At 37.7% G+C, this 26,318-nt stretch overlaps 1 protein-coding gene across 16 annotated transcripts in view; it reads right to left on the bottom strand.

The window, feature by feature from the left end:
* The window catches only part of LOC101705037 (cytospin-B), a 394,241-nt gene that overhangs the window by 317,351 nt on the left and 50,572 nt on the right, over positions 1-26,318 (bottom strand). For 13 of the 16 annotated variants that reach the window (XR_015443362.1, XM_087192079.1, XM_087192081.1 and 10 more), the window contains exons 2-3: positions 20,033-20,065; positions 18,707-18,809 (exon numbers count right to left, since the gene is read on the bottom strand). The gene's annotated coding sequence lies outside the window, so the exon portion shown is untranslated. The remainder of the gene's footprint in view (positions 1-18,706; positions 18,810-20,032; positions 20,066-26,318) is intronic. The other 3 variants (XM_087192080.1, XM_087192084.1, XM_087192096.1) reach the window with 1 other exon arrangement.

Here is a 26,318-nt window from a genome sequence, read left to right as displayed (position 1 = left end):
TGAGGTCAGTGGTATGTTCCTAGAGGACCCGTGGGACCCTAAGTGCAAGCACCTTCCCATTTTCATCTTGTCCTCCTGCCAGCATGCTTACTGAGGGCAGGTGCCAAGTGGCCTCCACAGCACCCCTAGACACTCTCAGTTGAGCCACCCTTGAGGAGGGAAGTGGGGAAAGAACTGGCAAAGGGAGGGATAATCCTTTTCCTGAATGGCAGAACCAGGATTTTTTATTATTGTTATTGTGATGATGATTATTATTGCAAAGAGGAAACCTAGCACTGGCAGAGGGGAACATCTCTGCTTTTATCTTCAGGTTTGACTCCTGGCATTGGCGTGATACTTGGAATTTTGAGCTTCAGGGAATTCAGAGATTTTGGTGGCACAGTGTATCAGGAGAAAGGGAAATCTTGGGTGCACGTTGAGCACAACAAACAGCATGTTTATGGAAGTTGGAGGGTGAGTTGACTGAGAACGCTGGGCTCTCTTGCAATTATGGTGGGAAAGATTCTTTCTTGGTGGCACTTGTATCAATAATTCTCTCCCCTGAAAAGAAAGATTATGGTAGGAGGGGCTGCAGCTTAGTGGTAGCACATTTGCCTAGCATGTGGGAGGCCCTGAGTTCAATCCCCAGTAGCATCAAAAAAAAAAAGATTATGGTTAATAATTTGGAGGGCTGGGAATATAGCTCAGTGGTACAGCATCTGCCTGACAAGTGCAAGTCTCTGAGTTCAATTCCCAGTACCAAAAAAAAAACCAGAATAATTTGGAGTAAGTCACAAGATAGAATTAGTATTAGATTTCAGAGTGACCGTTAACCAGAGGTTAGCATTTCCACTCTCTCTCCTGCAGTGAGCTCATTATGAGGTGAATCCTGAGTGCACATGCACATGTCAAACTGTGCCCTGAGGATAAAGCAAGTTCTAATGTATGGGGAAAGGATTAAATATTTCTGCTTTCCAAAAAATAAAAATAAGTAAATAAAAATAAATAAAGAGGGCTATGGATGTAACTCAGTGGTACAGCATGAGTTTAGCATGCATGAGGTTTGATCCTCAACACCATGAAATAAAAAATAAAATATTAAAATAAATAAAAATAAAATAAAACATTAAAATTAAAAAAGAATGAACTATTGCTATAGATGAATTTTAAATACATTGTGCTAAGTGAAAGAGGCCAAACTTACAGGCTACCTACTATACAAACAAATCATATTCATCCTTCAAAACCAAAGTTTATGGGGTTTTTGGGGTTTTTTTTTTGGTACTGGGGAACTCAGGTCCTTGTGCTTGCGCAACAAGCGGCAAAACCACTGAGCTAAATCCCCAGCCCAAAACCCAAGTTTAATATTGCTTCTTCTTTATAACCTTAACTGACTATCATTTCCTCATACATACAACACAATGAAATAATTTGACATGTCTCTAAATTCCAAGAATTTTATCCATTTTTTTACATTTATTGCCTTCTTTTGAATGACTGGGTATGCAAATATCATATTGCTCCAAATCAATTTGGCCATTGTAAGTGGCAAATCTGATTCACTTTTCCATTTAGGCACAGTATCTAGATCAATGTATGTATGGGAAGTGGTCAGAAACGTTGTTTGATGGGTGATGAAAAATTAAATGGCCAGGGTGATCTGCAGCAGATAAAGTTGGTGTGGTGAGCACTTAGAACAATATAGACCAAGAATTTAGACTTGATGGTCTTGTGGTGATATTTCAAATGAATGAATGAATACAAAAGGATAGAGATTAGCATTAAAAAGAAGTCCACTGGGCCGGGGATTTAGCTCAGTGGTTACACTGCCTGCCTTACAAGCTCAAGGTCCCAAGTTTGATCCCTGGTACCAAAAAACAAACAAAAAAAGAAGTCCACTAATGGGCTATGATGCATGTCACTGGAGGATACTTGAAGGATAAATAATATTTAAGTCAGACTCTTGTTGTGGGCCAAATTTTGTGCCTCCCTCATTTATATGTTGAAGTCCTGATCTCCAGTACTTCAAAATGTAACCATGATTGAAGAGATTTTGAAAGAGGTAATTAATGTACAATAAGTTCTTTAGGGTGGGCCCTAATTCAATATAATAAGAAATAATTCCATATAATAAGAGATTAGGATACTGACACACACAGATAGAAGACCATATGAGGACACGGCATGAAGATGCCCTCTGCCAGCAAAGGAGATAGTCCTCTGAGGAAATTAACCCTGCTGACAGCTGGATCTGGGACTTCTGGCTTCCAGTACAGTAAAAACAAAAACAAAAAATTCCTAGTGTTTAAGACACCCATTCTGTATTGTTATGGTAACCCTAGGAGACCAATGTAACTCTGGAGATAGGCAGAACATTGAGCTGTGAAAATTATAAGAATGAGCATTCTTGATGAGAAAGGCATACTCAAAAGCAGATGAGGGCCAATGACAAGGTGTAGACACAGGCAAGGAGCAACACCACGGTGTGGGCATTGGAGTGACTCAGCAATGGATGAGCACTGTAGGATGTAGTGCAAAACAGCCCTGGAAAAATGTTGTGGAGGTTCAGAGTGGCAGGTTAAGGAGTTAGGCTCTATCCTGTAGGCAAGAGTATCACTTCCCTGTGTGGTTGGTGGCAGCTCAGTACTATCTATGACAAAAGGAATGGGCCTGATAGCCAAGGTGGGCTGGAAGTTGGCTAGTGGCTGCTGCTGAAGCTGTGGTGTCAGGGCAGAGTGAGGGACACCTGTAGTGGCTTTGGGTGGGAAACTCAGAAACAGCATGGCTCTCACAAAAAGTTAAGAGAGTTGAGCAGAGCAATAAACATAACAGCCACCACCATCAGCTCTACCTCCAAGACAGATCCAAAATCCACCTGGATCATCTTTCCAGATGCAGCCACCACCCCCTAATTCACTTCTATCTTTCTGCTCACTCTTCTACCTCTGCCCAGCTAATTTTTTTCACACTAATGACAATGATCCCTTTAAAAGATAGATCAGATCCTATCACTCCTCTATTCAACATCCTCCAATGGGTTCTCATGTTCTTCAGAACAAAATCTAGCTCCCAATTCTGGCTCAAATGCATGCTCTTCACCTCCACCCCGGGACCTCTTCTCTTCATTCCCTCTGCCTTGCTGCACTGGGAGAGTAAATGTCAGGCCTGAGAGCAGTCATGGGAATTCACTTGTTTATACAATCAAATGTCTGAGGACTGTTTCATTCTTTTGTTTGCTCTACAAATGTGTCTGGACCACCTCCTGTATCTCAGGCACTGTGGCAGGCAACAAGGCACAGGAATGGGTAAAAACAAATCCCATCTCTCCCTACCTGGGGTTCAGGGTCCAGTGTAGAAAACTACCAATTAGCCACACGAATGTAAGAGCTCAATAGTGAAGATGCAAGAAGGGACATGGCCAAGCCAGAGAAGAAAAGGCTTCAGGTGACATCCTAGGGTAACAAGCATGAACTAGGTGAAAAGGGAGAGAAAATATCTACAGATAGAGGAAACAGCAAAGCAAGGGAACGAGACACTATGGCAGGAAAAGCAAGTCCATGGGGATTCATGTTCCTGCACTGCAAGACTGACACTGGGACTGGATCCTCACAAAGGGCTCTGTTGATCACCCCTCCACCTGCCCTAGACCCACCAGGTGAGCCCACCCCTCTTTTTTTGGCCAAGGAGATGCCCAAATCCCTCAGCAGTAAAGCTGCTACACTGCCTCTCTGTGGTCCTCCTCCATGCTGAGGTTGCCAGGAAGCACAGGTAAAGTCAGGAGAACCCCTTCACCAATGAGACCTCATCAAGAAGGAGACTTACCACAGATCCTCATAGGAGCTGGGTACCCTGGAGATCCTCAAGCCCCCAGGCTCAGAAACTTATTTACAATACTTGCCTCATGCACTTGTAATAGTACAAAATATATAAATGCCCTGCAGTCACTCCCTCTCTTATCTCTTTCCTGCAGTGTCCTTCCTGAATTCACTGACAACAGAATCATTTTCTGCTTGCTAAATATCAAACCTAATACATTTCTTTCCTCTCACATAAATGGCACCTCATATGATCAAAGCTACCCAGGATATCCATTTTAAACCATGTTAAAGAGCTCTGCTTTACAGGTTTTTACATTTTAAAAAATTTTGGCATAATTTCATTTTCATTGTTTCTCATTTACAGTAAATCAGAGCATTTACTTTTAAGATATGTTAATTGTGTGAGTAGATTTTAGGGAATTTAGTAAGCATTGGTAGTTGGCTATGGCAACAACTTGTGAAAAGAAGAATTAAGTGACTGAAATCTGGGAAACAATGGCCCGAGTGAAAGGAATTAAGGACTGGGAATAGAGGTACAAAGGAGGGGATAAAACAGGAGAGACAGAAGCTGTGGAATTATATAGGATGAGGTGAGAATTGACTGAATATGAGCAGGGGTCTCATTGAGCAGCCTCATAGAAAATGCTGACATCCCCTGCAAGCTTCTCAGGGCAGCCTGGTTTCCTTTTCTCCCTGGCCTCCCTTCTAAGGAGCCCTCTATATAACTCTCCAATATAGACCCCCTCCAAGGTAGCTGCATAGCCACAATCACAATCACAATGATTCATTACAGTGCTTACTGTCCCTTCTCCATAAGTGTGTAGGTCCCCCAGGCTGGCACATTCTCTCTCTCGCTCACCCTTGTCTCCCCAGGCCCTTGCACACTGCCTGGTCTGATGAGACTCTAGACAACTGCTGGGTGTACTGATGCTATGGTTTGGATATGATCTGAATATGTCACCCAAAGATTCATGTGCTAGAAGCTTGGCCCCCAGTGAGATGGTGTTGAGGTGGTAGAACTTTTAAGAGCTGGGGCTTTGTGGGAGGTGGCTCAGCAGTTGGGAGTGCCACCCTGGGAAGTAATGAATGTAGGTCTCATGGGATTCCAGTTAGTTCCTACAGGAAGGGGTTGTTACAAAAAGAGCAAATTGGCCCCTGACTTTCTCTGGCTTCCTATCTCACCATGTGCTCTCCCTCCCCCATGTGCTCCTACCACGATGCCATTTGCCAAGCTGTGACATAGCCAAGGAGGTCCCTCACCAAAGGCAGAACACAGAGAATACCTAATGTTTGATTTTCAGACTCCAAAACTGGGAGCTAAATAAATTTCTCCCCCCCCCTTTCTCTCTCTCTCTTTTGGTACTGGGGATCGAACTCAGGACCTTGCACTTACAAGGCAGGTGCGGTGTCACTGAGCTAAATCCTTGATCCAAATTTCTCTTTTTAAAATACTCAGTGTCAGGAATTCTGTCATAGTAGCAGAAAATGGACTAAGACACTGGACAAAGGGCTATTTTGAACCTTAGACAACACCTGTTAAAAATAGAGATAAGGAACAAAGGGCCAAAAGGCCAGCAGAACACAATGATACTAGGAATATCTATTAGCCTGGCAAGTGGGGACACCTCACAAAGCCTGAAAACAGGGCCAGGAGCTGGGAAGAGGTCAGCTTCCAACAATAAAATAGCTTTTCCTTCAAGCCTCTTGTGTTGAGTTTTCTCAACAAATTCTTTGCTTTTTCTCGTCATAAAACCTAAGTTAAAACTTTTATACACTGCCTCTGCCTCCTAAATGTTTCCTCTTCCTAAAATTTACATCTACCTACCCAATCCTGAGCTTCCACACTTGAGATCCTGCTCCCAAGAATCTCCTTTCCTTTAGGCCTGGAAAAGTGCCCTTTTCCTGATTTATTTTACAAAAATATACAAATACAGATCCATAAAAAATGTAAACACAGAAGTATATTTAACAAGACGAGAAAGTGATCTTGCCCTCATTCTACACCTTTTTCCAGAGGTGATGAAGTAAACAGCTTGACTTCACACATCCAGTACTCTTTAAAAATGGGTTTTTATGTGTTTACAAATAAAAATATGCTTGTGTACTTTAGGTCTGTTAACATAAATAACAAACTTGAACATAAATATGACTGTACCATATTTTCTTACTTAAAAATATACACAGTAGATTCTAAGACATATCAAAGGTATTCATATTTTATATTTTGATAGATTTTATAAATTTGCCATACAAAAAAGCTTTATTAATTTTTGTTTCTATCAATTGTGATTACCAATGCTCATCTCCATATGTCCTCTTTACATTGAATATTGTCTATGTTTTCAATTTTTTGCCAATCTGCTGCATGGGAAATGATATTTCACTAGCATTTGAACTTGCATTTCCATGATTACTACTGTGGTTGAATCAGCATTCTATTTCTCTGGGAATTGCCTCCTTATAACCTTTGCCCATTTTTGTTTATCTTTTTCTAATTGGCTTGTGGGAATTCTTCACTTTTTGTGGATAGCAATCTTTGAGAAATGTTTGTTGTGTGTACACAACAAAATTTTTGTGTCTGCCATTTGCCTATCTTTTAGTGTACCAAGTTTTTAATGTACATGAAGTCAAATATGTCATTGTTTCCTTTCATGGCTTAAGATAATCTTCCCTGCATACCAAGATTATATGAAAATTTTCTTAAGTCATATAAGGATAAATTATAAATTTGACTCACTGTATGTTATGTATATAAAATCATATATATTTGTACTTCAAATACTCTATACACATCTACATACATTACTTTTTCAACACATGTGTATGCCAATTCAGCTGTTATTTTGTCAACCTGAAAACATCACAGAACAGACACGAATACTATTCCCATTTTACAGGAAGTAAGACTAAGGGACAGAGAAGTTAATTAAGGCTGAACAATCTGTCTCCTGTGTGCAAGGTCCTATCCAACACCTTATTCTGACACATAATCATTACTTCACACAATTTATTCTGCCTATCGACACAAATTATCACAATGTGGTACCTTAAAAGCACAGAAATAGCTTCTATGAATAAAACGGGTAATCAAGTATATCATCTAACACACAAAAGTAGAATATATAAAGATGAAATTATAAAATATTAGAAAACAACAGAAATGCTCATATATGATGTTAAAAAGCAAGTTAGTATTATTTTTGCAAAGTCAGTTTAAATCTACTTTTTGTATCATCCACCAAAGTAAATATTAAAAGGAAATAAATCCCTTAAAAGAGAAGAACTTAGATCTCTAGACTAAGAAGAATCAGATAAAGGAGGGCGGATTTGACTGTAGAAAAATGTTAAGTGGATGCATGTTTTTTTAAAAATTCATTTTATTTAGTTAGTTAGTTAGGTGGTGCTAGGGGCTGAACCCAGAGCCTTGCACATGCTAGGCAAGCACTCTACCACTGAGCTACATTCCCAATCCTAAAAACTCATTTTTAAAAGGTAAACAATAGATTTGAAAAAATAACTGACAAAAATGTCAACTATATCTTATTATAAAACCATACAAATTAGCAAAAAAAGTGTTAAGATCCTTAAAAAAAGCAAGAAAGTATAAGCAAGCATGTGAAATGTTCAGCCTAACTACTTTAAAAAAATGCACAATTACAAAAAATAGGTTCTTTTTTACTTACTCTTTTTTCCCCCATGGTCCTGTCCATTAGTGGAGTAATGAAATTAAACTGGTATTCTCTCACACAGTGTAAATAGAAAGTAACTCCACAGCACATTCTGAGCATCATTAAAAAGTTCATGTCCAGGCTCAGAGTAGCTCAGTGGTATACGCCCTGGTCAGCATACATGAAGCCCTGAGTTCAATCCCCAAGTGCTCGAGTGCATACCACGCCCCCCCCCACATGCACATTACTTTATCCAGTATTCCCACATCTGCAAATCTACAGATATAACCCTAAAACATAAAGTTTGATGGCCAAAGATAGTTTCTAAAGTATTATTTATAATAGAAAGAAACAAAAACAGAAAACCAACCTTATTTTTAAGAACAAGGAATAGTTAATTTATGGGACAATCACTAAATAGAGCATTATACATCATTTAGAAGACTTATAAAACTATATAATAATATTTTTAAGATTCATGTGCTAGAAGATCTAGCTGTATTAAGTAGAAAGAAATATAGAAATTTTGACAGTTGTTTTAGGACATGGGTTTGAGTCACTGTTTTGTATAACTTCCAAACTTGCCGAAATGTTCTATCAGGAAGAGCTCTGCACTGAGGGTGGCCTGTGTTCCCATCCTGGTTGTACCACTCATCTGTCCACTCCACCTCCTATCTGACCTTGGGCAAGCTACACAACCACTCCATGCCTCTGTTTCCTCACCCATGAGATGAAAGCCACATAGGTAACTACCCCAAGGAGCCACTATCAGAATTAAGTAAAATAATACTTCTAGAAACCTTGATCACTATCCCTGTCCCTCAGTGAGTGCTCAAAAACATTATTTTTAATCATTTAAAAATTTTTAACATATTTGAAAAATAAAATTGAAATGAGTTAAAAAAATTTTTTTAAAAGACACTTTGCATGTAGTGCTGTATTTCAAATTCCAGAGTTTAGATGAAAGTTTGGTATGGTTTATTTTGTACTCCTCTGTTTATAGGGTTTCTCTGTTTAGACAGTACATGACATGTTAACTCACTTGGCAAAGGGAAGATTAAAGGAAGTGGAACATGGCTACCCTAAAAAAGGACCATGTAATGATACAGTCTACTGAATGGAGTTGTAAGGAAACAAAAAGAGCCATGTTAATAAGTACTATAGCAGAAACAGCAAATATATGCCTTTACCTTTGCTTTCTACTTAAAAGTTGGTGGGAGGGTGTCACATTTTTCAAGTAAACTTAAAACATGGGCTTCCTGCTTTACTGGCTAAATATTTTATTCTAATAAGAAATTAGTCAATGGAAGAGGGAACCAAAACCAAAAAACACTTAATTGCTGGAAAACACAGTAGTTAGGAAGAGATGTCAAAGTATCTTGAGCCTTTTGAGGGAATGTGGGGAATACTGTCCAAACAGAAACCATGTAACAGACAACTTCTGAGAAAAGCTGCTATCATTGTCATACCAGTGCTTTTAAATTCTGCCACGTGGGGCTTCTTAAGCATCTAATTTCAGACCTTTGCACAATGAATTGCCCTAATGTTGAACACTGGGACATTATCAGCCACTCTGCTAGATGACAGGACGCGCTCTACATGCCAATCTCCACGCTATTAAATAATTAGTACCCACAGAGAGAGAACTTCTTTTCCAAAGACCTTTACATATTAACTCTTAGTCAGCATGAATCATCCTCACTTTGCAGGATGAAAATGACAGTGAGGGTAGACTAGTTTTCAGGATATCAGAAGATGAGTTTCAAATTCATTCTCAGCCCCCACAACCCACAAGTATCATTAACTTATCCAGTCCCTCCACTAACAAAAGCATACACTGATGCTGCCTTAGTGACATCAGAGTCCACAGGGTCAGTTAGACACTGAAACTGACCTCGTCCCCCAGATAGAGCTATCTTCTAAGATTTTCCACCCCTGCCTGTAATAATAACCAACTATGTACTTAGTGCAAAGCCCTTTGCTTTTTGTGCTTCCTGGGAGCTGCTGACCTCTATCAGCAAGGCAGCCACACTATTCTGGGCTGGGTCCTGGCCTGGGAGGAAAACCACATCCCAGCAAGGCTTCACTCAGGAAGCAGGCGGGCTCTGCTCCCCATGCCTCTGCCTCTCCTTTTCCCTCTCTCTAGTGCTTACATATACACACACACACACAGTACAAAATCATTATTTTTGTCTAACTAGGTCCTGAATACTTAATTCATACTTCTCCAAAATCTAAGGATTTAAACAAGCAAATTGGCTAGCTTCTTGTTGATTGTGCCATGAGCCATCAAATAGGGGAAAAAAAACAAGACCCCAAAATACTGTCAGTCTGCCCTTCAGAAGTGGGTTTACTTACCTGAGGCTTAAGAGTCCAGCCTCTCCCACCCCACCCCATGGCTTCACAAGTGCCACAAGTTGTAGTGCTCTAGGTGTGGAGGGGAAGGCAGGTTACAACCAGAAAGTGAATTAAAACAGGCTGTTCTGAAAGCTGACTGAAAGGATCCCAGAGACAAGATTTGAATCACTGAGCCTTCAGTGATATGATGATTTCTTTTTTTTGGTCCTAAATAAGTATATTCATACTTAATTTTGAATCCAGAGAGTTCCCACATGGTATGGGCATCCTCAGAAAACCTAGGGTGCACAACCCCTGGTACTATAGACGGCCTATGGTAAAACCTAATGACTACGGAACTACTACAAATGGAATTTTAAATTCACATTAATATCTTCTGAATTTTCTAAATTCTATTACATTGTGTAATAAAATAATACAATTATATACAAATAATTTTAATGAAACAGTATATTCTTTACAAATATGTTGCAATTCTAACAAAAACCTTAATAGAATTACAAGTATGAACAAATTCCTTGTAAAATTATCCCGAAATTTATCTGGTAGAATCATTGATTCTGCTCTACAGAAGATTTACAATAATTGATTCTTCTCCATAGAAGAAAACATTTGAAAACACTGAAAGAGAATTTGACTGTCATATATTAAAATAGAATAGAAAAGTATAATAATTATAACAGCATGGTTTAGGAAGAGAAGGATGATCAATGGATCACAACAAAGCCATAGAAGAATTTAGATTATAATAATGATGATATTACTAATTTGAGGATGAAGAATGGATTGTTTCATTTTTAAAAATTGCACTCAGAAAACTGACTAAGCACTTGTCCAAAAATAGGCTCCCACTCATACTATTTACACAAATGAATTCTGAAGGAATACAGATGTAAGTGAAGAAAACAAGAAGTATATAAGGACAGAAGAAAATACAGAAGATAATATATTTGATTGAGGTAGGAAAGGTCTCATTGAGCCCACATACAAAGCCAGAATACCTAAATAGAAATCAGATATAACTATTTGAATGCCGCCTGCCTTGCAAGCGCAAGGACCCGAGTTCGATCCCTGGTACCAAAAAAAATCCCCAAAAAACCCCACAAAAAAAGATAAAAACTATTTGAAAATTTCAAACCTCTGAAAATTAATAAAAACCCACTATAAAAATATAAATGTCAGTGACAAGATGAGATAAATATCTGTGTATAACCTTTGGTTTAGTAATCCTATGTATCTAATGAACATACATAAAGGATTACACACCATGATCAAAGGCGATTTAATCCAGGAATTCAAGATTGTCCTAACAAAGGAGAATTAGTCAATGTAATACGCCATATTAGTAATATAAAAGACAAACCACGTGAACAATAGATCCAGAAAAAGAACGTGACAAAATTGAGCAAATTTTCATGATTAAAAAAAAAGAAACACTCAACAACTAGGAATAAAACGGAACTTCCTCAAACTGATAAAGGGTAATTACAAAACACTCACAACTGACATCATACTTAGTGATGAAAATCTTGAAAACTTTCCCCCAAGACCAGAAATAAGACAAAGATGTATCTACTCTCCCTACTTCTAGTCAACATTACACTGGAGGCTTTAGTTAAGGCAATTAGGTAAGAAAAACAAAGAGAAAGCATCCATTAGTATGAAAGTGAAACTGTATTAACAGATGCAGAATCTTGTATGTAGAAAATCTTAAGGAATCTACAACAAAAAATCCCTTAGAGCTAATAAGGAGCTCAACAAAATTGCAAAAAACAAGATCAACATACAAAAATCAATTATACTTTTATATATTTGCAATGAACAATTCAAATATATTAGAAAAATAATTATATTTACAATAGCATTAAAAATAACAGAATATTTAAATATAAACAAGAAAAAATGGAAGAGTTACAAACTAATAACTACACATCATTGAGAAACTGAATAAGTAAATGGACAGACATCCCATGTACTTTAAGTCTTTTAATATTAAAATGGAAACACTCCTCAAATTGATGCAGAAATTTACAAGCTAGTTCTATAACTCAAATGGAAATTCAAGGTCTTGGAATAGCCAAAAACATTTTGAAAATGAGGAACAAAGAAGATTTGAACTCCAAATTTCAAAACTTACTACAAAGCTGTAACAATCAACACTATGCAGTATTGGCAAGGAGCACCTATATAAATAAAAAGAAAAAAATAGAGCTCAGAAATGAACTCCTAACTTTAGAGGCAGTTGATTTTCAACATCAAGAAAGACCAAGATGATTCAATGTGGGAAGAATACTCTTTTCAACAAATGGTGCTGGGATAACTGGATGTCCTCATGCAAAAGAATGAAGTTAGACTCCTACCTCATATTGTATACAAAAATCACTTCAAAACATAAGAGCTAAAACAACAAAACTCTTAAAAATAGATGTTAAACTTCATGAACTTTTATTAGGCAATGTTTTCTTTGATGTGACATTAAAAAGCAGAAGTGACCAAAACCAAACTCGATAAAATGAACTTCACAAAAATTAATAACTTTTTGCTTCAAAGCACACTATCAACAAAGTGCACAGATAACTCACAGAATGGGAGAAAACATTTTCAAATCATATATTTAATAAGGCTCTATTAAGAATATATAGGGCTGGGGACTTAGCTCAGTGGTTCTGCTGCCTACTTCACAGGTGCAAGGTCCCAAGTTTGATCCCCAGTACCAAAAAAAAGAATATATAAAGATCTCTTACAACTCAATAAAAAAGGCAAATAACTCAACTAAAAAATGGGCAAATGATCTGAAAAGACATTTCTCCAAAGAGAATATACAAATGGCCAAAAAAAATAATGAAAAGATACTAAACATCATTAGACATTAAGAAAATCAATCATGGGCTAGAGATTTAGCTCAGTGGTTTCGCTGCCTGCCTCGCAAGTGCAAGGACCTGAGTTTGAACCCCGGTACCAAAAAAAAAAAAAGAGAATCAGTCATCAAGCATTATGCAAATCAAAGCCACAAGGAGACAGAAAACTTCAACAGCTGCTAGGATGGCTGTAGTCCAAAGGACAGACAGTATCAGTGTTGGCAAGAATGCAGAGAAACCGGAACTCTCAAACATTCCTTGTGGGAATGTAAAATGGTACCAACCCTGGTCAAAATAATTTGCGAGTTTCTCAAAAAGTTAAGCACATTTTATGATCCAGCAATTTCACTCCTCAGTATATATTCAAAATAATTGAAAAAAAAAAGTTTAAGTAGGGGCCAGGGATGTAGCTCACTGGTGCTGTGCCTGTCTTGCAAACTCAGGGTCCTGACTTGGATCCTGGGTACTACACACACAAAAAAAGTTTAAATAAAAGCCTGTGTACAAATGTTCATGGCAACACTATTCACAACAGATAGAAGCTTAGGGGAAAAATGTTCACTAAATAGATGAATGGGTAAACATAATGAATACATCCTTTCAATAGAATTTTAACATAAAAGTAAATTTTAAAAGGAATGAAGAGCCTTGAATATATTATGTTGGGCAAAGTAAGGCAGACATAAAGGGCTACATAGTATATGATTCCATTTACATGAAATGTCCAGAATAGACAAATTCAGAAAGAGGAAATCACCACTGGATGAAGGGAAGGGATTGAACAGGGAATGGTTGCTAACCACTCTAGCGTTGCTTTTTATTTTTTATTTATTTTTTGTTGGTTTTGGTTTTTGTTTTTTTGATACTGGAACTTGAACTCTGGGACTGGTGCTTGCCAGGCAGACACTATACTGCTGAGCTACATTCTAGGTCCTAGGGTTGCTTTTTGAGGTAATGAAAATATTTCAGAATTTAATAGACGTGATTGTCACACAACTTTGTGAATATACCAAAAAAAATCACTGCACTGTATTTTTTTTAAAAGTGTGAGTTGTGTGATATGTGAATCATGTCTCAGTTAAAAAATTGATATTGTGCTTGGAAACAGCCCAAATGCTTATCAACCAATGAACAGATAAAGAAGATGTGGTTTTTATATACAATGGAGTACTACTCTGCCATAAAAAAGGATAAGCTTGAGAAATTTCTAGGTAAATGGATGGACCTTGAGACCATACTCTTAAGTGAAATAAATCAGACACATATATTTAAATACTGCATTGTTTCTCTGATGTGAGAAATTGAAAGTGTAAATAAGGACCAAAATGTATAGTACATATTGAGAAATGAGAAGAACATATTCAAATGGGAAGGGCAACAAAGAAGGGGAGGGGGGAAAGGAAGAAAAGGACAAGAAAAAAGAGAATAGGAAGAAAAAAAATGAAAACAAAGCTTTTGTAAATAATGAGGGGAAGAGAAGTTGGAGGGGAATGGGAAAAAAAGAAGCAAGATGTACTGGTACAAATTCCCTATGATGAATGTTACCATTATGTACATCTAAAATATACCAATAAGTATTATGCATACCTATGATTCCAGCTACTAGGAAGGTTGAGACAGAAGGATCACAAATTTAAGGCCAGTTTGGGCAACTCAGCAAGACACAGTCTCAAAATAAAATAAAAAGAGGCTGAGATGTAGCTCAGTGGTACAGCATTTGCCAACCATGTGTGAGATCCTAGATTCAATCCCCAGTACCACAGAAAGGAAGGGAGGAAGAAAGAGGAGGAGGGAGGAAGGAAGAGACAGACGAAGGGAAGGGATTGATACTGTAAAATATTTGATGATGTAGAACAATGATGACGATATACTAGTTAGTAGAAAATACAAACTGTAAATGACGTGTGCAGTAAGTGTCCACATTTATATTTAGGCACAGAAAAAGACTACTGGAAACCATATGTATTTTTGGGGGGGTTACTGGGGATTGAACTCAGGACAGGCACAGCACCACTGAGCTCAATCCCCGGCCCTCCCATTCTTGATATATAGAGTGTCAGGGCCGGAGATTTAGCTCAGTGGTTCTGGTGCCTGCCTCACAAGCACAAGGTCCCGAGGAGTTCAATCCCTGGTACCAAAAAAAAAAAAAAAAAAAGAATGGGTGATGAGATAAGAAATTTCAATATTCCTTATGCTTTCAAAATTTTTCTATACCATCTACAATGAATGTGTAGCAGTTTTATAATTTTAAAAATTCTGCTTAAGCATAACAATAATGATGAGCTCTGATAGCACAAGACTCTTTGTAACTTCATGGCTTATACTGCAGAAAGCAAGTTTAATTCAACTGAAGAGCACTTTCTTAATTGTGGAAATCATTAAACTCTGGATGAGATTTCCTTTGCAAGGGCTCTAAAATTTTCCTCCTGTATTCCCTAAGAGCAGAGTAAGATGACTGACTACAGTAGCAAGTTGTGGTTTCCTTTTACATGGGGACTGGGCAGTGTTCATGTGACCAAGCCTCAGGCCAACTCTGCAGCTGAAGGAAACCTTTGCGTGGGCTAAGTTTAAGTGCCTCAGCAGGAAATCTCCAGCTATCAACAGAACAAGAATTTCCTAAAACCCAGACAAAAATCAAAGCTTTAAAAATGCTGTTTTGCTCTTGGAAAATAAATTTATCAATCCTAAAAATAACTAGAAAAAAGTCAAAAGATGAAAGTGACGCTAAGTTTCAAACAGATGTTTGCAAAGACTGACAGAGTAAGAATTCTTGGGACTCCTACATAACAGAAGAGTGATACCTAAGAGAATCTCTAATGCTTTAGGATGACTTCCAGGGGCCAGAAAACAAAAGTAAAATTTTTTCTGGGTTTCTAAGTGTCACCTAGCCAACAACAGGTCCAGTGTTTATTACTAGAAAATGGGTATAAATAGAAATTATTTATCTCATGGGTTAGCAGGTCATAATGAATAGACATACATTAAAATCTAAAAATTGACATAAGCATGGAGTATAGAAATATATTTGTGCTATTCAGCTTTCTGTTACTTAACAAAATACCTGAAATATTAATTTATAAAGGAAAAGGTTTACTTCGGCTCAAAGTTTTGGGGGTTTCAGTCCATGGTTGGTTGGTCCCATTGCTTTTGAGGCTGTGGTGAGGCAAGCAGGACATCATGGAGGGAAGGTGTGGTAGAGCAAAGCTGCTCACTTCATAGCCAGGATACTAAGATAGGATGAGCAAGGGGCTGGGGTCTCACTATTCCCATCAAGAGCACACCTTCAATGATTATAAGATCTTTCATGAGGTCCTAAGTTTTAAAGTTTCACCACTTAACAGCACAGTCAGGGGAACAAGGTCTTCAAGGTATATTAAGATCCAATCTATAGCAGTATTCCTCTTTTTTAAAAAAAAATCTATAAAGTACAACTGGAAATATTAATTCCTACTAAAAGGAATTTGACTTTTGTGTTAACCAATCTGTCTCTTTATGTGACTTTAATTTGTTCTAAAGCATAAAATTTCACTGTAAGAAATTACATAGAAAAAACTAATCACATAGGGAAGCATATCACACTAGGCAAGGGATGGTTAGTGAAGCTGGCTTTTTATGAGCTATGAGACAAGGTTCATCATGCCCTCCCTATGAAAATATAAAGGCAAGGCTCTTTTGGTAAATGCATGACTAGGAACAAGAAGTCTGTCAGCTCACAAGTCACAATGTGCCAATTTAAGCATTACCATAGTGTCAGGTGAATTCCTACACGAAGGTCATGTAGTGTGACCTGGAGAGGTCATGTAGGGATGAGGCATATCTGACTCCAGGGTAGGCCCTCCTGCTGCTCTCCCACCCCAGCACAGACCACCCTCTGCTTCTAGCACTATACACCTGCCACCCGCACTGTGCTTCCCTCCCAGGCAGCAGAGATTTGCATTTGTTTAATTAGCCAGGGATAGGAAAACAGCTACCTTTCTGGTGCCAAAGCAGATGTTAAACTAATTTCGGAAAAGAACAAGTACCCTGGATAGTCTAGAATGACTCAGCCCCAGTCCCCCACAGACAAATTCATCTCACTTACCATGTGCCCACAACTCCACTCTCCTGCCATCAAGATTGGGATGTGCAGCACCCTACCTGACTGCCAGCTGCTCCTCTTTCAGAAGTTCCACTACCGTACCCCCTCTGGGCCTGGCAATATGCTCCTATGAGGTAGCAGTGCCTGGCCCCTCCCTCTTCTCTGGTTCCTTCCCTCCCTTGCTGGTCTCACATGCCTCTCTGAGCCCGCAGATCATATCCTCCACCATTCTGGCTGTGCTCTGTCAGCCACTAACTGAGGACCGCCAACTCATTTTTTTGTTTCTGATCTAGGCCTCCAAATGGAAATGAAAGACTGACCTCCCTTGAGGCCATTTGGCCCTCAGTGTCTCTAAGAAGTTGATTTATTCATCTTTAACTGGCTTTTTTTTTTTTGGTACCAGAGATCGAACTCAGGATCTTGTGCTTGTGAGGCAGGCTGCGGAGCCATCTGAGCTAAATCCCTGGCCCCTAACTGGCTTTTCATCAAACTTCCAAAAGCATTTTTTCTAAGAATCTCTTGATTAACTTTAACTCACGGGAACTTGGGGTATCCTTAGAGGCTGTGATCACAGGTAAATCACTATTCTCCAATTCAGTCTTATTATAAATAAAGCTGATAATCTGCCCTCGTTCTGTCTGGTTCCCGACTGTTCTCTTATTTCATAATTGATTCTGAACTGTCTGTGTTTGTGGTTGGGAGAGGAATGATGTCCAAAATTTTTTTCCCAAATGCCAAATAACTGTATCTGAACCTTTGCTCTTTCCTTTTCTATGTGCAGGGAAGGGTCTTCCCTAAGCCCACAGAAATTAAGAAGAAGAGATTAATAAAATAAAGGCAGAAATTAATGAAATGGAAATCACTTTAAATAGTCTTGATTAATAAAACTAAAAGTTAGTGTTTTGAAAGGACTAACATGATAGAACCTCTGGCAAACTGAATTAAGAAGAAAAACAAGCATTCAAATTAGAAGCAAGAAAGAGGACATAATTGCATATATGGATTTTTAAACTAGACAAAACAGATAATTTTCTAGGCAAATACAGATTACCAAAATTAACTCAAGAAGAAACAATCCAACTGAAAAAAAAGGCAAAAGTATACAAAAATAGCAATTCACAAAAGGAAAAATACAAATGACTACCAAACATGAAAAGATGCTTAACCATCTAGTACCCAGCAAAGATCAGCCAAAGCAGTGAAATATTTAAAAACCCATCATATGGACTAATATTTTTAAAGAGATAACAATGTTATCAAACGTGGGAAATAGGCATTTTTGTAACACTTATATGTATAGCTTCTGGGGAAAGCGATTAGAGTGAGGATTGTAAGGGGGAACATTTCATATTTTACTCCATTTCTATATTTGAATTTATATAAGAATGTGTTTTTCAGTGTTATAACTAAATTTTCAATAGAACTTTTAAGTCCATATGCAAAGGATTAATACTATTATTACTATATGCTTACACTGGAGAACAAAACTTGAAATGAGAACATAGACAAAATAGTTTATGAATCTGAACTATGGTAGATAAGAAAAAGAAGAAATAGAAAAATAAGCAGCAAAATACAGAATGAATATAATATGGGAGAAATCCACACGTGCAAAACATTAGTCTTGTGAAGGCAGAAATACTGTCCTATTTTGGAGAATGCCTAGCACACAATAATCTCTTAGTAAATACTTGTTGAATAAATTTAAAAAAATAAGAATGACGTCAAGAAATTACAGAAAACATTAAAAAGTATTATCTGATCAGTAAGGGGAATAAGTTTAAGGTCTCCCAAAAGTAACTGTGAAGAAACTCAATCTCCTTGTAGACATTTTTCAGCCAAAAATCTTAAGTGATGATAAACTAGAGTATTTACTGTTTTACAGCAACTGAAGAGTGAAGGTTCCTAAACATCATGTCTTTATAAAGGTCTACCAAGCACACTCACCAACAGTCAGTGGTCAGGTTGACTTTCACCACAGTCCTTGTCACCAAGTGACTAGAGCACAGATACAGACTGTCTGTGGCTGGAGGCAGTGCTGATCATAAACCTGAAATTCACAAATCCAAATGTCATAATCCCAAATGCTGACATTCTGAAAAATCAAAATCCCTAAAGTATATAATTCCAAAAACCACAATCCCAAAAGATTACAATTCCAAAAGTCGAAATCCTAGAAACTGCAATTCCAATTTGGGGCTGAGTGGTGGGGGTAGTGGTGGTGGTAGAAAGACCAATTCTGGGGATGGGATTAGTGTGTTTTCAGTTGCATGCAGTGATCCATTGCAGTTTCTGATGGAACTCATCAAAACACTTACGTTGCCTTTCAGATAGCTGCAGTTATAAAGCTAGGTCATAGAATTACCAAACATAGTTAATATATGTCTGTATTTGGACCTATTTCTTCACACACATGGTTCATCTATTCATAAATGTTACACACATACAACTGAGCATGCTTGATATATGTATTATTGCCTTTGTTATGTAGTGGCCTATAACTGCTGTATAAAATGGACATGTTCTTGTGTATTTCTTAAATAAACCTCCTTTAAAGGATGTAAATAAATGTCTTTTAAATTATCTTTCCACAGTTATTTTTTTCAGGATTTTAGAATTCATACATTTGAAATTTCAGGATTTCAACATTTGGCACTGTGGTGTTTAAGACTGTCTTTCAGGATTATGGCCCAAACTCCTCTGCAGGACATATAAAGGCCCACAGAAGCATCCCAAAGGTATGCTAGGAATTTCTATTTCAAAAGAAACAAATTAAATAATTTTGTTCACATATATTTCACAAATTTGAAATGACAAAGTATTAGAGTCCCTGATATCCTGTTATGTTCTTAATGTAATCATTAGGTTTGAAATTTATCTTAGCACTACAAATACTAGTCATTTTCCTTCAGCTAAAAGAATGTGGTTCATTTTGGCCAGTCTGTTACAATTTTTCCACAAAACATCTTCATAATATTTGTGTATTGATGTTTACATACATGTTTGTGTTCATATTTATTAAAATTCAGGGTTTTTACCTCTATTTTTTAACACTACATCAATTTAGAAAACTTGATATAGCCAAGTGATTCAACAAAGAACAGAAGTCATGTTGAGTCAGGTATGGTAGTGCACACCTATAATCCCAGCTACCTGGGAGGCTAAAGTAGGAGGATCACAAGTTTGAGGCCAGGTTGGGAAACATAGTTACATCATGTCTCAAAAACTGAAATAAAAAGATCTGGGGATGTAGTTAGGTGACAGAGGGCTTACCTGGCATGCACAAGGCACTGGGTTCAATCCCCACTGCAAAAAAAAAAAGTCATGTTGGAGTATTATAAATATGATTCTTAACAATTACAATAATCACTATTGAACAGGACTAGATTGCAAGCTGGAGAGACAAGTGATGTGCCAGAAGAGCAAAGGCAAATACTAAAACAAAATTTATTGGATTATTGAATTGTTTGCTCCTAAGGCCAGAGTGTTCTGTTGCTTTTATGAAGTTTCTGCAATAGTAGCAGAAAACTAGATCACTTTCAAATTATAGTTATGCACTGTGTAATGACACTTGGTCAATGATGGACTGCAGATATGACAGTGGTTCACAAGATTATATCACCTAGTGATGCCTTAACCATCTTAGTTTGTGTAAGTCCACTCCATGATGCTTACACAACAATAAAATTGGTTATTTCTCAGACTGCATCCTCATGCATGACTATACAATGGCCTCTTTGGTAAACCAATCAAGGTGTCATCCTCAAAGACAAAATAATGTTTCACAGTGAAAAACTGATGATATTTTTCATTACCAAAAGGAAAAGATCCCAACTATATTCCTTAGAGATAAAAAACAGGTACAGAACACACAGAAATGAAAAGTTAATAATAAATGTTTTGGGACATGAATCAGCACCTTCCATATATCAGATTCATATACAAGGGCCAAGGTACCCTGGGAAAGGGCCCAGGGATTTACATTAATGGAGGATAGTGAAGAAAAAGAGTAGCTCCATAGGATAAAAGATAATGCATTTAATACTGATATGTGGCACTGTGTCTTCTTCAGAGAAGAGTTGATGATCAAATAATTTAATCTTAGTATAGTCAGTTCTTCATACCTGCAAATTCTACATCTTGGGATTAAGGCTTAGATTGAAAATATTTTTTAAAAATTGTGTCCATAATGAATGCATGGATTTTTTTCTTGTCATTAATCCCTAAATCAATTTAGTATAATAACTATATTGAACTCAATATTATAAGTAATCTATAGATGATTTAAAGCACACAGGGAAATGCATATAGGTTACATGCAAATACTATGCCATTTTGCAAAAGGAACTTGAGCACCCTTAGATTTTGGTATCAAACTATGGTCAACATGCAGTACAGTCGGTAGCTATCAGTTTCTGCTTTCCCATTTGGTTGTTAAAGGGAAAGGCATTCACATAGATATTTAAAATAAGGGAGTACATAAAAGTATTCTTGTTGGGCATGGCGGTGCATCTTCATAATCCCAGCACCCAGCTGAGGCAGGAGGATTGTCACGAGTTGGAGGCTTCCCTGGGCAACATAGCAAGACCCTCTCTCAAACAAAACAAAACAAAACAAAATAAAAAACAACTATTCTTTCATGACCTTAATAATGCTGATAAACTTGCTGATCATTTCTATGACCTCCAGAGACTCACTGAAGTACTGTATTTCAGTAATCAGTATTTGAGGCAGCTTGAATCTTAGCCAAACTATTATGATTTTAATGCTAAGAGTTTAGGGAATCTTTTTTTTTTTTTGGTACTGGGGATCAAACTCAGGACCTCATGCTTGCAAGGCAGGCATGGTACCACTGAGTTAAACCCCTGGCCCTAGGGAATCTTGATACAACAGAACTGCAATATAAGTAGCTGGGTCTCCTCAGTTTGACTCCCCAGTAGTTGAAACTTTTCTTCACAAACTGAAGAAATACATTTTGATATGTTATTGGTATATTTAAAACACTGAAAGGACGCAAAATGATATGAAGAAATATTTTCCAGGGTCAAAGCTAATCAAATAGTGAGTTAGGAATCCACTCACCCACATCTACTAGATAAAAGTGCTCAGCCTTCCAGATTTTAAGTGAAATATGTTTGCTAACTCAGGAAGTGACAGAATATGGAATGCAACCTTTAGTAAGCAATTACTATAAGCTCTGCATCCACATTTAATCTGAATATAGACATATCAGAGCTAAAACTTTTGTTATCATTTCTGATGACCTATAATTCTTTTTTGTAAATGCTACCCATATCTCTTTTTTGTACATATACTTTTTATTTATTAATACATTTTTGCAATACATGTTTACATTCCTTGTGGGGAGTTGGTACATGTACATAACACATTAATTGCTTTTTTCACCTTCCCTTCCTCTCCTCCCCTCTCCCATCTCTGGATCCCCTTCTTCTTTGACAAAGATCTATTTCCCTACTTCCTATTATCTATCTTTTATTTTGCTCTTTATCTATACTTGGGATTTCTCATGTAACACAGACCATGCAATATTTAAGCTTGTGTGTTTGCTTTATTTCACTTAACATTATGGTCGAAAGGCTCATCCATTTTCCTACAAATGACTCAAGTTTATCTTTTTATGGCAGAGTAGTACTCCATTGTACATAAATACCATACTTTCTTTATCTGTTTATCTGCTGATGGATATATAGGCCACTTTCAAGATTTAGCTATTATGGGTTGTGCTGCTATAAACATGGGTATGCACAGATCACTCACTGTAATATGGTAGGTATCCTAAACTCTTTCAAGAAGATATTTCTAGTTTCAGTTTTTTTGTTTGTTTTTTGGTTCTGGGAATCAAACTCAGGACCTTGCAATTGCAAGGCAGGTGGCAGCACCACTGAGCTAAATCCCCAGCCCTCTAGTTTCAGTGTTTTGAGGAATCTCCATACTGATTTCCATAGTGGGTGTGCTAGTTTACATTCCCACCAACAATGTAGAAGGGTTTTTTTCCATACAGCCTCCCTAGCATTTGTTATTATTTGATTTCTTGATGATGATTCTTTCTGGGGTGAGATAAAATCTCAGTATCATTTTAATTTTCATTTCTCTAATGGCCAGTGGTGTTAAGTATTTGTGTATTTATCAGCCATTTGTGCTTCTGAGAACTGTCTATTCATTATAATTTGATGACCTATAATTCCTAGTTTGGCTTTCTATGAACAGAAATAGAAATTAAATAGAAAGACTCTGGATTCTGTCCTTGGCTATAGATAAATAGTGAAAGATCACAGTGTGATCCCTCTTACAAATATATGAAACATGGTAATTAATTTTAAAATCACTTAATATTTACATTTTAAAAGTTACAGTGAATAGTTGTGGCTTTCTACCCTAAAATAGGCCCTTAAATTGATAGCAAGTATCTGTTGGAAGTCAGAGTTTTCCATTGGAAGAAGCATTTTTTCTTTTAAACATGCTGATAAGTTTCTGAAAAGGTATCTACATCTTCTATTCTTTGCCATCCCAAACTAAGACTTGAGATTAAGGAGGGATTAAGTAAGAGAAATCCCAGACAACTCAGTGGTATTACATAGGTCTCCTAAAGATGCTCAGCACTCATGAAGCTGCCATGGCCAGAAGGATGGGCCGGGGGCATCACACAGTCTCATACAGCCTGTCCCAGGGAACATGGTTGGGAAAGACACTGAAGTAGCTGGACCCAGGCCTGAAAACCTGGACAACTCTCACATCAGGAAGGAGGAAGCCCAACAAGACCAACACAGAGAAGAAAGGGACTCAGAGGTTTCAGTCTAGACACAAACATGATGCCAACAACTAATGAAGCCTATGCAGACAGGTACCAATGGCATGAGCCAGACCTCCCCCCGCCATCCATAAAGGTACATCACTGCCCTTTTGGAGAAACAACTTATGGAAAAGCGCTAAGTTCAGGTCAGAGAAATAAAGTTACATTTGTGTACTCTGAAACTGTTAACTGTGAAATCCATATTGAAGTACAAGTTTGAGGCACCCTGCTGAAATATTTCATTAAGTTCTAGAGGCTTAAAATGAACAGAACACACACCTGTCACGATGATTACTACCAAAAAAATCAAATGACAACAAGTATTGGTGAGGATGTAGAGAAAATGGAACACTTGTGCACACTTAGCAGGATATGAAATGGTACAACTGCTATAGGAAACAGTATGAGGGTTCCTTAAGTCAAATGAAGAAATTCCTTAAAAAAATCAAATGTAGAACTGTACTAGGTACAGTATATATACAAAAGAATTGAAATAGAGACCTCAATGAAATATCAGCATTCCTATGTAGGTCACAGCACAATTCACAACAGCCGAGAGGCAGAGACAACCCAAATGCCTATCTGGGAATAAATGCATAAACAGAACACACAATGCAATACTAGTCAACCTATCAAAAACTCTGGCTGAACCTTTAGGATTTTATGCTAACTGACATAAACCAGTCACAGAAAAACAAATACTGCATGATTCCATTTACATAGCGTATCTAAAACAGCCAAATTCATTGGATCAAATTGTGAAGTGGTAATTGCTAGGGGACTGGGGAAGGGAAATGGGAAGTACTAATTAACAGGCATAAAGTATCAATTAAGTAAGATGAATAAGCTCTAAGATCTGCTGTATAACATTGTACTTACAGTTAACAAAAATTTATTGTACATTTAAACATTTGTTAACAGGGTAACTCATATTCTTACCATGATAAAACAAATAATATCAAAAATTTTTAAAGTTCAGAGAAGCACCAACACCACCACCACCAACAACAACAAAAAGATGAACAGGGCACAACCCCTAATCTAGAGAGAATCTAGTCTAATTGTGAGCCAGATGTTAACTGAGAAACCATTCCTTACAGTGATATGATCATAGCAATTACAGAGGTATCCACTGAGGACTAGGGCAGAAGAGCTGAGGAACGCCTGACTTTCGGTAAGTGGAGAATGCTCAGAGAGGTGGTGAAAGCCTTCCCAAAGCACAGAGGACATCATATATTAAAACACAGAAACAGGAAAAGCCATGGCAAGTTCTGACCACCATGACCCATTTCCGATGGATGAGACAAGAGATGGAACTGCAAGGCAAGGCCAGGATCAAATCTCAAATGGCTTTACCCGCATTGTGAAGGTGGTGATTACTTCTACTTGGTGAGGGCAAATTAACCAATGAAGAAAGATGATCAAACTTCATATTTGAGAACGACTACTCTGACAGCGGAGTGGGGGCTGGATTACAAATCTAAATGAAAAATAAACTAAGAAAGTGACAAGGACAACCAGAACAAACTGAATTAAGAGATACCTAGTGGAAATAATAGGACTTGGTCATAGATTCCATCTTGGAGGGGAAGGAGTTTCCTGGTTTGGGTATAATTCACTGGGACTAGGAAAACAGGTTTGCCATTTGTGGTTAAATATTGCTATACAACAAATTACCCACAAATTTTAGCAGCTTAAAACAACAAACATGCTATTACATCACCATTTCTGTGGGTCAGTAATCTAGAGGAGGCTTAGCTGTTTGGGTCAAGTTCAGGGCTTCTCATGAGGTTGCTATCAGGACGTCAGCTAGGCCAACATCATCTGAAGGCTCAACTGGCCTAGAGGATCCACTTTCAAGTTCACGCATATGCCTGGAAAGGTAGTGCTGGCTGTTGATGGGAGACCTTGGTTCCTTGCCAAATGAACCTCTCTGTAGGGTTGCTAGAATACCCTCCCAACATAGCAGATGGCTCCCCCCAAAGCAAGTGATCCAGGAAGAGGGAGAAGAGAGGAAGAAGCCACAATGTCTTTAGTGGCCTAGTCTCTGAAGTTCTATACCATCATTTCTGCCTTACTCTACTAATTATAAAGGAGTCACAAAGTCCAGCCAAAGAGGAACATCAAGCTCCACCTCTTAAAAGGAAAAGTATCAAAGAATTTGTGGACATATTTTAAAATAATCCTGTGGAAGTGGAATCCACTCATGCAGAGATTCATGCAGAGATTCATGCAGAGATTCACATTGGTCTGAAATGCCCAGGATATACTTTGGAGATGTCCAGCAGACAGTGAGCATGCTCTAGACCAGTGACAGTGAACCTATGGCACATGTGCCACAGTGGGCTCTTTGTATCATTGAGAGCTCTAAAATGTTCGCCATCATTGCCCTAGACAATCACTGCTGACTCTAGCAAGAACAAGATAAGGCCTCAGAATTCAGAAGCATTTAGTAAGATCATAGAATTAAGGAGGAAATAAAAGATAAAAGAAGTAGAGTCACATTACTCCTAAAAACAGCCAAGAAAGGAAGTTAAAGGTCAGAATAGGGGATTCTGGTGGATTTTTTTTTTAAAGGTAAGAAGCATATAAGCATGTTGACAGGCAGAGGGAGAACAAATTATTAGAGAGGGAGAAGTAAAAATATAAATTATGGGGGCAGTGGATGAAAGTCTAAGTTGAATCCTTTGCCCATCAACTTGGGGCCAACCAAGGGAGAGATATCTCTTTATTGACAGAGAGGGAAAA

Source organism: Heterocephalus glaber, unplaced genomic scaffold (genome assembly GCF_053883595.1).
Source record: "Heterocephalus glaber isolate CG9 unplaced genomic scaffold, H.glaber_assembly_v1.0 deba00001565, whole genome shotgun sequence".
Taxonomy (NCBI): domain Eukaryota; kingdom Metazoa; phylum Chordata; class Mammalia; order Rodentia; family Bathyergidae; genus Heterocephalus; species Heterocephalus glaber.
Note: the sequence above shows the minus strand (reverse complement) of the source record. Positions and strands in the feature narration are given on the sequence as shown.